This window comes from Tenrec ecaudatus, chromosome 6 (assembly GCF_050624435.1).
Source record: "Tenrec ecaudatus isolate mTenEca1 chromosome 6, mTenEca1.hap1, whole genome shotgun sequence".
Taxonomy (NCBI): Eukaryota; Metazoa; Chordata; class Mammalia; order Afrosoricida; family Tenrecidae; genus Tenrec; species Tenrec ecaudatus.
The window spans coordinates 149,760,850-149,771,159 of record NC_134535.1 but is presented as its reverse complement, the minus strand read 5'-3'; positions in this window follow the sequence as shown (position 1 = coordinate 149,771,159).

Here is a 10,310-nt window from a genome sequence, read left to right as displayed (position 1 = left end):
TGATGAGGGAAACAAATATACAAATGTGATTGACACATTGGATGTGTATATGGATTGTGATAAAAGTTGGGCGAGCCCCCAATAAAATGATTTTTAAAAAGAAGAAGAAGAATGTCTGCCTTAAGGATGGTCCTCTTTTAAGATCTGTCTTGACAACAGTAACTCCAAAGATTAGACAGGAAATGCTGGCAGAGCAGTAATTTTATGTTGCTGGAGGAGCCACAACTTAGGAAAGGAGACTGAGAGTGACCGCACAACTAGGAGAATGTAATCAGTGCCACTTAAATGTATATGCACAGATCGTTGAAATGTGTATTTTCACAACAATAAAAAATAAAGTGCAACTACACATAAAAAATAAAGTGTAGGTGTAGAAGGGACCAGGTATGAGACAAAAACCAAGTGAAAACCAAAACAAAACAAAAAATAAAGTGTATGTGTACTGTGCTTTGGGCTGCTAACCACAAGGTCACGAGTTCAAAACCACCACCAAGCTCTTCAGTAGAAAGACAGGGCTTTCTACTCCCATAAAGAGTTACAGTCTCAGAAACCCATAGGGATAGTTCTACCCTGCTCTATAAGATCACTATGAGTTGGTATCAACTTCGTGGCAGTGAATTTGGAGAATACACACTCATATTGATGAATTTAAACAAAATAAAGGAATGAGCTACATGTAAATGCTTGCTAAGCAATGAAACCAGCCAACATGCTGAGTTAGTATGTGATTTTCATTCTCCTAGGTCACTCTCCTCATCCCTCGATTGCCCTCTCCTTCTCGCCTGATCGAGGACTTACAATGAGGTAGTAGCAGGGCATTCACTGACCAGGTGCAAGGGACATTGGTGTTTGAATCAGACAATCTCTTTTTACTAATTGAAAACCTTCAGCTACAAAGGTCTTAAAATGCTAAGGATGACGTTTCCATACATTGCCTTGACATTTTAGGCAGGATACTTAGCACATATAAATATGTTTATTAAGTGATGGAAAATATGAACGCCTCAGTGATAGCATAGAACCCTAGACTGGGCTGTTTTGAGGAGCGCACGTGACAGGAACATCAGTGGGTCTTCAGAAGAAATACCTTAAGGGCTGAAAAGAAATCTTGACCATTGACTAGTGTCCTTTCATCAGTTGTGTGGTAAAAATGCCAAGAAAAATAAGTTAGCCTTTCCATGTTCTTCCCCTATCTGCTTCTTCCCAGGCACCAATGCAATATTATGTAATCTGTGAGAACACAGCAAATATTTACAAATTGACTAAGCATGTGATCAGTGGACCAGCCAGGTGAGCCAGTGAGCAAGGGTAGAAGGGATGGTAAATAGGCCATTGATGTGTGTTCATTTCCTTGAGCTGACATGTCCCCACCCAGAGTCTACCCGTCCATTCCCTCGCACTCTCTGAAGCTTTTCTAGGTGCATGTTTCCTCCCCAGACACTTCGGTGGAGTGACACTCGGAGAGAAAAGGTTTGTCTGGCCATTTCCTCTGGGAGATGGACTCCAGCCAGCTTCCACAGTGGACGATACAGTAAGATCAAAGAGTGAGGAAGCCTGTTCCCTGATCTTGTCCACGTGGAGAGGAAGAAGTGCTTCAGCTGAGGGAGGTGCTAGTGTCAGAAATGCCCACAAGGAGGAGTGCATGGTGCACTGCCCACAGGGTGGACGTAGACCCTGGACTGCGGGCGGGCTGTTCTGTGGGGATATTGGCTTACTGGATGCAGCCAGCAGAAGATGCAGCAGGATCAGGGAATGGTATCCAGGGAGAATCTGGTCCTCCCCTTGCACAGGGAGAAGAAAACAGAGAAATGCAGCTATCATGGAGTTGTCCCTCATGTCTCAGAACTGTAGACACTCCCTAGGACGTTCAAGGGCTGTGACCTAGAGCCCCAGGGCTGTGACCTAGATCCCCAGGGCTGTGACCTAGATCCCCAGGGCTGTCTTCTGAGGTGTCGCTGGTGGAATCAACTCCAGCCTTAACCAAGCTCTTACCCAATTTTAATATCCAGGGAGTTCACAGGAAGGGGAGATGAGTCCACAGTGCAAAAAACTTTAAACCTCTTCATGAATGATGTTTTAGACACTTCCAACAACTTCATGAACACTTGTTCATGCTGAGTAACACGAATATCTCCCCACAAACTCTAACTGATAACGCAAGACTGGTAGTTTGAACCCAGCCAGCCACTCTGCTGGAGAAAAGCCGTGGCAATCGGCTTTCATAAAGATTGCAGTCTACCACCACCCCTAGCAACCACATCCAGCAACAGTTAACGAGAGAGAAGGGACGCGCAGTGGAATGTTAATAACGCGTGAACCTGGAAGAGGATACGCAGGACTTTCATCTTCTTATCTGGATAGGAACATGTTCTGTAAGTGTAAACTCATTTGCAAAGGTACCGAAAGAAAGCCCATGAGAAAACTGAGCGGAGAGAGATTGTTTGAAGCATCTCTCTATACCGATGTCCGTACCCTGTAACTATGGGCGCACAGGGAAATGACTCAGCCATACGCATGGTGAGCAAGAATAGAATCACAGGAAACGACTGTCGGCTGTGCTTGTCTCTGAACAACACTTCTGCTTGATGCCATTCCCACCCCCACCCCGGCCCCCCAATTTGCTGTCAAGTCAATTCGAAACTCATGGTGAGTCCATGGTGAGTCTTCATGGAATCCGACGGTTTGCCCTTCCTTCTGCTTGACAGCTAGACAGGGGAGGGTTTTAAATGTGTGAGCTTATTCGACAAGTCAGGAATAGCAATCAATATTTCTACCAATGCCAGTATTCTGTAACTGAAAGTGGGAATGGCCGTCAAAAAAAAAAAACACAACAAGCTTCCCAAAGCAAGATGGAGCTGAGTCCAGGAATAAGCTCCAGAGATGGCCTTTGGATGGCCGGTGTTTCAGAAGCAGAATGTGAAACTGTTCTTCAAAGCACCTGAGACTGGGCTCTGCACCCACACCTTTCGGTTAGCAGAAGAGCTCATGCACCTTTCAAACTACACAAGGACTCCTCCTGAAAAACTGACCCCACGTCATCTGGGAATCACTGAAAACACTCGAGTACTATTTGGGGGTGTAGTGGTTATGGGTTAATCTTTGATCCTCAAGGTCAGCAGTTCAAAACCACCAGCTGCTCCTCTGGAGAAAGATGAGGCTTTTTATTCCTGTAAAGAGTTGTGGTCTTGGAAACTGCCAGGAGCCGTTCTCTGGTCCTATAGGTAAGTCGGCAGGCACTTGCTGACAGTGAGTTATCTACATGCATAGGCGGGCAGTAAGCTTGTGTGTGGCCATTCTCGGGGAGACCTCTTGTTTCCCATGCTGGGCTCCGAGAAGGGAAGGCAAAGGGCATTTCAGGGGTCCCTCCATGCTTCCACTTCCTCAGAGTGATACTGTCATCAAAGAGTCAGGATCAGAGGAATAAAAAGTTTACAAACACCGGGCTCAACCTGCAATGGTGACTTTACCACACGTGATAGTGACTTGAAAGATACTAAATAGCTGATTCATCATTACCCATGCAGCTGATGGAAAATGCCATTTGAGTCAACTTCAGTCATTATTAAAGCCCTTACATGGCCTTGTTGTTTTGTCAACACGGTGTTTTCCCAGGGCAGCCGAGTTTTAAAGTGAAAGTCCAGATATCCACCTTCCTTAGGCATGCGTTGATTTGTCCAAACATCATGTTATTGTCATATCATCACACTTTCCCTTCGCAAGAATAAGCTCGAGGAACATAACTGATACCACTATGAACTTTTCTAACTTTGAAACAAGCAACTCTTCAAACCAGGGCAAGAGATCACATGACAGTATATTTTCTTTGTGTGCCAAGCACATGTGCATGGGGGTGAGGCTGGCCGGGGGCGAGGGGAGGGGGTTGTTGCTAATCTAAAGAGGAAAATAGTTGGCAAAATCAATAATGGGCAAGCTAGTTCAAATAAAGCCTCCATCACAGAGTTCACTTTAAATGATTGAATTTGACGTTTGAGGTGGGGTCTTATTTTGTGTGTGGTGGTGGTGATGGTGGTGCTTTAACTTTGGGTGAACGTTTACAGAGCAAATTAGTTTTCCACTCAACCATTCGTGCACATTGTGTTTGTGACACTAATTACATTCCTCACACTACAACAGCCCTGGGCTTCCGGTCCCCATTTCTCCTTCTTTCCTCTCCCTTGCTGCCTTTTGAGGTTAGTAGCTGGCAGAGGCTGCCCTTTTGGTCTTGTGTGGTTCACTGGTTTCAGGTGTGCTAACAGGTACTCCGTGGACATATTCGGATGAGTCAGCGTCCCGGTTGTTCCCATACAACTGGTGTATGAATATAAACATCCATGGACTTAGTAATCATGTGTTTTTATTGCTGGACCTAAATTTTCAACACCGACCTAAATTCTTGGGTGTTTCCCATGCCTCAAGGGCGTTGTGGGGATGTGCAGAGTTAAAGGATGCTCCAGGAACGTTGAGGCACCCTAAATAAAAGAGATGCCCCCCAACTCCACACAGGCACCGTCCTTGAACAAATGATCTTCATTCTTTATTGGATCCTAACCACTTTAGGTCGCTTTTCTTTGACTGCCTCTCTCTCTCCTTAAAAGTTCAAAGGCACAAAGTATGAATTAACCTGCTTCCCAAAGGTCACTTCAAAGGAGCAATTTCCAAATCACAGACTCTGTCAGCTAACCAGGGCACCTGAATGTGTTCCCTGGCTTCAATGAAAAGTCATGCTGCCTCAGCGTCCTCACCTGTATAATGAACCAATTCTCTTCAGCCTTTGTGAAGAATGTTGTGAAAATTAATGAAAATTTTTAAAGAGAAGTGCCAACCAGGTTCAATGAATATTGACTGAGACTCCTACTCCATAGTTTGTATTCTGTTACATATTTTATATTTCCCACTCACCCCTCACAATAACCCTACAAGATACGTCTTGTTGGCTCCATTCTAATATGAAAATCAGGTCAAAATAGCTGAGCAGCTCGTCTCCTCCAATAGCACACCTCACAGGCAAACCAGGATGAACGCTCTAAGTCACGGCTTTGTCCACCCCTCTGAATTCTACTTGCGTCTTTGTAGATTCAAGAAGTTATACAATAATAGCATTTTCCCATGCACGTGCAACTTTCGGAGCTGACCAGTAAATTGCATTAGAGTATGCTAAGGTCATTTTCAAAGTCTGAGTCTGAATAGGTGTTTGAGCACCTTTTGCCCCTGAGCCAGGATATCAACACATTATGAACTTTCTGGGCAAGCAAATACATTCCTATATCTGATGAGGCTTTACAAAGTTCATGGGAAAATTCTATTATGTTTCCATTCCACCACCCACCGCCACCCACCCTCGGTGAACTTTTTGATGCTCCTGAGAGAGAGCAAAAACAACCAGTGCCTGCCAGGGGCTGGGGGAGAGGGGTCAACAGGTGAACCAGAGGGCACTAGGAGGACAGTGGGCCTCTTCTGCATGGTACTGCAGTGGCAGGTACATGACAGTATACATTTATTTGTCACGTGCACAGAACTGGATGATACAAAAACAAGCCTGTGAACATTAGTTGATAATAGCATATCAATTGTATCAAATGTGCCACACGGTTGCAAGACTTTGAGTAACAAGAGAAAGAGGGACTGCAGGAATCTCTCTGCACAATTCCCTGAAGCCCTGATACTGCTCTGACGTGCACACATAACCTGGAAAGAAGCAAAAGGGGGTCGCTTTCCAGAAGGAACAGGGGCCTGTGGATTTAGGATGGAGGAAGACTAGAGAGACAGACGCGAACCAAATATTTAGCTTCTTAGTGAGGCTCAGGGGAATCATCCAAATTCCTGGCCTACAGGCAAGTTCAAAGCTGATCCACCAGGTGAGCAAGTTTATTGCCGGCTGGACACTGGGCAGCCGTGCAGGATTTCTCTCTCCGAATGTGTTTCTAACTGCGCTGTCACTAAGGAGACAACATTTGAACTTTTCTTTCCAAAAGAGATCTTGAGAAATTCAAAAGGAAAACAAGGAGAGCATGCTCATGAGCAACATCTTCTGCAGGTAACTGTAGACACAGCAGCCACAGAGGGTACCAGACAATTGGTTACTTTGTGGGAGCAAGAGAGACAGTCTTGCGTGAAAGGAGTCCGAGCAACATCACAGCCACTGACGAGAGAAGCCACAAGCTCTGCGGCCCCAAGCTCTCAGGGCACCCAGAGGAAGCGTGCCAGCAGAAGCGCTGTCTAGGGAGGGAAGATGCATTGAACACGTTTTCTTGAACTGAACACTATGGTTTTGCTTGCTCTGTGCTCCAACGTAGGAGTCCTGGCAGAGCAATGGGTACGTGTTCTGCTAAACAAGAGGGCGCTTACAAGTCACCCCATAGCTCGGTGGGAGAAAAGACGGATATCTGCTCTTGTAGGGGTTTCACAGCCACAAAAACAACCTTGTGGAGTGGCTAGAATCAACTCAACAGCATCCAATAAAAAATATGATCCCATGAGGCAAGTGACCCAAAGAAAATAAGTGAACCACTTTTGGTCCTAGTTCCTTTTCAACTCCCAGAAGTCTACAGGAGAAGCAAACTAAAAATTTAAAGACAAACACTGCCATCGAGTCGATTCTGACTCATAGATACTCTGTAACACAAGATAGAACTACCCTTCTGAGTTTCCTAGACGGTAACTCTTTACAGGAGTAGAAAGCCTCAACTTTCTCCCACAGAGCAGCAGCTGCTGACCTTACAGTTATCAATCCAAGGCATAACCAAGTTGGAGGTTTTCTAAAAGAAGGTCCAATCTGATCCTGCCACACCGAGGCAAAACACTAAGGGGGTGCAACAGAACAGAAAGGGAACAGAGAGGTGAGGTCCCCAGTGAATGCTGAAGGTGAACTTTGGGGCCAGGGCGTGGTGCCCCAACAAATGACTGGAAAACACTCCTAAAGGCCAACAGTCATTGAACTAACTACAAGCTTTTCTTTCTTGTGTTTAGTTTTGTTTTTTGTGATTGGTTGGTGTTGCTGTTGTTTTGTTGTATATTGTTGCTTGGTTTTGCTCTGTCATGTTTTTTTTGCATGTTATTATCTTCGCAGGTCTGTCTAAATAAGACAGGCTGGATGAATAATCTGGAGGAGAAAACAACAGGACTGACAGTTCTGGGGGGACATGGGAGATGGGGAGGTGGGGGAAAGGTAGTGATGTTAATAAACCCAGGGAAAGGGAACAAGTGATTCAAATTGGTGGTGAGGAGGGTGTAGGAGGCTTGGTAGGGTGTGATCAAGGGTAATGTAACCAAGAGGAATTACTGAAACTCAAATGAAGATTGAGCATGATAGTGGTACAAGAGGAAAGTCAAAGGAAATAGAGGAAAGAGGTAGGAGGCAAAGGGCATTTACAGAGGTCTAAATAAAGGCATGTACACATGCAAATATATTTTAATATGAGGATGGGGAAATAGATCTCTGTGCATATATTTATATATTTAGTATTAAGGTAGCAGATGAACATTGGGCCTCCACTCAAGTACTCCCTCAATGCAAGAATACTGTCTTCTATTAAATTGGCATTCTGTGATGCTCACCTTCCCGACACACCTGCTGAAGACAAAACGGGTGAATAAGCAAATGTGAAGAAAGCCAATGGTGCCTGGCTATCAAAAGATAGAGGATCTGGGGTCTTAAAGGCTTGAAGATATACAAGCGGCCATCTAGCTCAGAAGCAACAAAGCTCACATGGAAGAAGTATACCAGTCAGTGTGATCATGAGGTGCCGAAAAGATCAGTTATCACACATCAAAGAACAAAAAATCATATCAATGTGCTCACCTTCATGATATGATTGCTGAAGACAAATGGGTGCATAAGCAAATGTGGCAAAGAAAATTGATGATGTCTGGCTATCAAAAGATATAATGTCTGGGGTCTTGAAGGCTTGAAGGTAAACAGGCGGCATCTAGCTCAGAAGCAACAAAACCCACATGGAAGAAGCACACCAGCCTGTGCCATCATGAGGTGTCAAAGACATCAGGTATCAGGCATCATCAGAACAAAAAATCATATTACAGTGAATGGGGGTGGGGGGAATGAGGAGTAGAGACCCAAAGCCCATTTGTAGGCCACTGGACATCCCTTTACAGAAGGGTCTTGGGAAGGAGACAGCCAGTCAGGTTGCGATGTAGTAATGATGAAACACAACTTTTCTCTAGTTCTTAAATGCTTCCTCCTCCCCCACTATCATGATCCCAATTCTACCTTACAAATCTGGCTAGATCAGAGGATGTGCACTGGTACAGATAGCAACTGGAAACACAGGGAATCCAGGGTGGATGATGCCTTCAGGACTAGTGGTGTGAGTGGTGATACTGGGAGGGTAGAAAAAAGGTGGGTTGGAAAGGGGGAACCAATTACAAGGATGTACATGTGACCTCCTCCCTGGGGGATGGACAAAAGAAGAGTGGGTGAAGGGGGACGTCAGACAGGGCAAAATATGACAAAATAATAATTTACACATTATCACGGGTTCATGAGGGAGGGGGAGGGGCGAGGGGAGGAGTGGGAAGAGAGGGGCAAAAATGAGGAACTGATGCCAGGGGCTTGTGTGGAGAGCAGATGTTTTGAGAATGATGAGGGCAATGAATGTGCAAATGTGCATTACACAATTGATGTATGTATGGATTGTGATAAGAGTTGTATGAGCCCCTAATAAAAAATTTTTTAACTGAGAAAAGGCAACAACAATGTTTACACAACAAGATAAATAAATGTTCATAGTCTCTCGTGTTTATTTAAGACCCAGATTTCTTCTGCTTAAGATATCTGAAGTCTACACTAAACCCTGGGAACATATTGCCTCAGATCATTACAGGTTAGAGAACGCACCTCTGTCAGACTCTCTGGTTTCTAAATCTCGTGTGCTTATTGATTGGGGGTAAAAACCAATAGCGGTGTTTTGAGATATGATTTATGTTCAATAAAATGAACAAATCTTAGGTATAGAGATCGGTGACTTTTGACCTTTGTATTCACCTGGGCCACCACCACCTCAGCCACGTTAAAAGCATGTACGTCACACTAGAGAATTTGTACCCACTTCTTTACAGTCATTCTGTATATGCCAAATGGAAGCAACCATTTCTATAACAGGTTCTTGTCTCTCTGTGGCCAGAAAATGGAACTAGAAATGATTTTACAAGTTAACACTGATGAACTAGCGTTAACATCTACAGAGCTCCGTGTTGCCTCCAGGTAGTCTTAATAAAGTTTCATCCTCTATTAAAATTTCATCTAACATGTGGTAGTGAGGCTTGAAAAAACCATGAGCTTGGTTTCACCAATAATGTCATGTTGCTGTACTTTGTCAAAACTTTGACATGTGTAGAAGTAGTGTCTTGGTCTCTTGTTTGTGCTTGGTTCAGATTTTAAGTGTGAGGAGCCAGGGGCTTAGGTGGAGAGCAAATGTTTTGAGAATGATGAGGGCAATCAGTGTACAAATGTGCTTTACACAACTGATGTATGCATGGCTTGTGATAAGAGTTGTATAAGCCCTAATAAAATGATTTTAATTTTTTTTAAAGAAAACAATTTAAAATTTTTTTTTAAAGATTTTAAGTGGAGGGAAGCAGCAGTCAAGAATTCAAACATTGCCCTGTGAAAATCTGCTGCAACAGACCTCTTAAAAGTGCTCCAAAGATCCCCTCATAGAGGGGTTTAGGAGAGGAGATGGGTTAATTAGGGTGCGAGGTAGTACCGATGAAGAACACAGCTTTCCCCCAGATTCTGGATGCTTCCTCCCCCCAACTACCATGATCCGAATTCTACCTTGCAGGGCTGGATAGGGCAGAGGCTGTACACTGGTGCATATGGGAGCTGGAGGCACAGGGAATCCAGGGTGGATGATACCTTCAGGACCAAGGGTGTGAGGGGCGATGCTGGGAGAGTGTAGGGTGAGTGGGTTGGAAAGGGGGAACTGATTACAAGGATCCACATGTGACCTCTTCCCTGGGAGAGGGACAGCAGAGAAGGGGGGAAGGGAGACTCCGGATAGGGCAAGATATGACAAAATAACGATGTATAAATTACCAAGGGCACATGAGGGAGGGGGGAAATGGGAGGGAGGGGGAAAAAAAAGAGGACCTGATGCAAAGGGCTTAAGTGGAGAGCAAATGCTTTGAGAATGATTGGGGCAGGGAATGTATGAATGTGCTTTATACAATTGATGTATGTATATGTATAGATTGTGATAAGAGTTGTATGAGTCCCTAATAAAATGTAAAAAAAGAAAAAAAAGTGCTCCAAAGATCAAGATGTTGCTTTGAGGACCAAAGTGTGCCTCACCCAA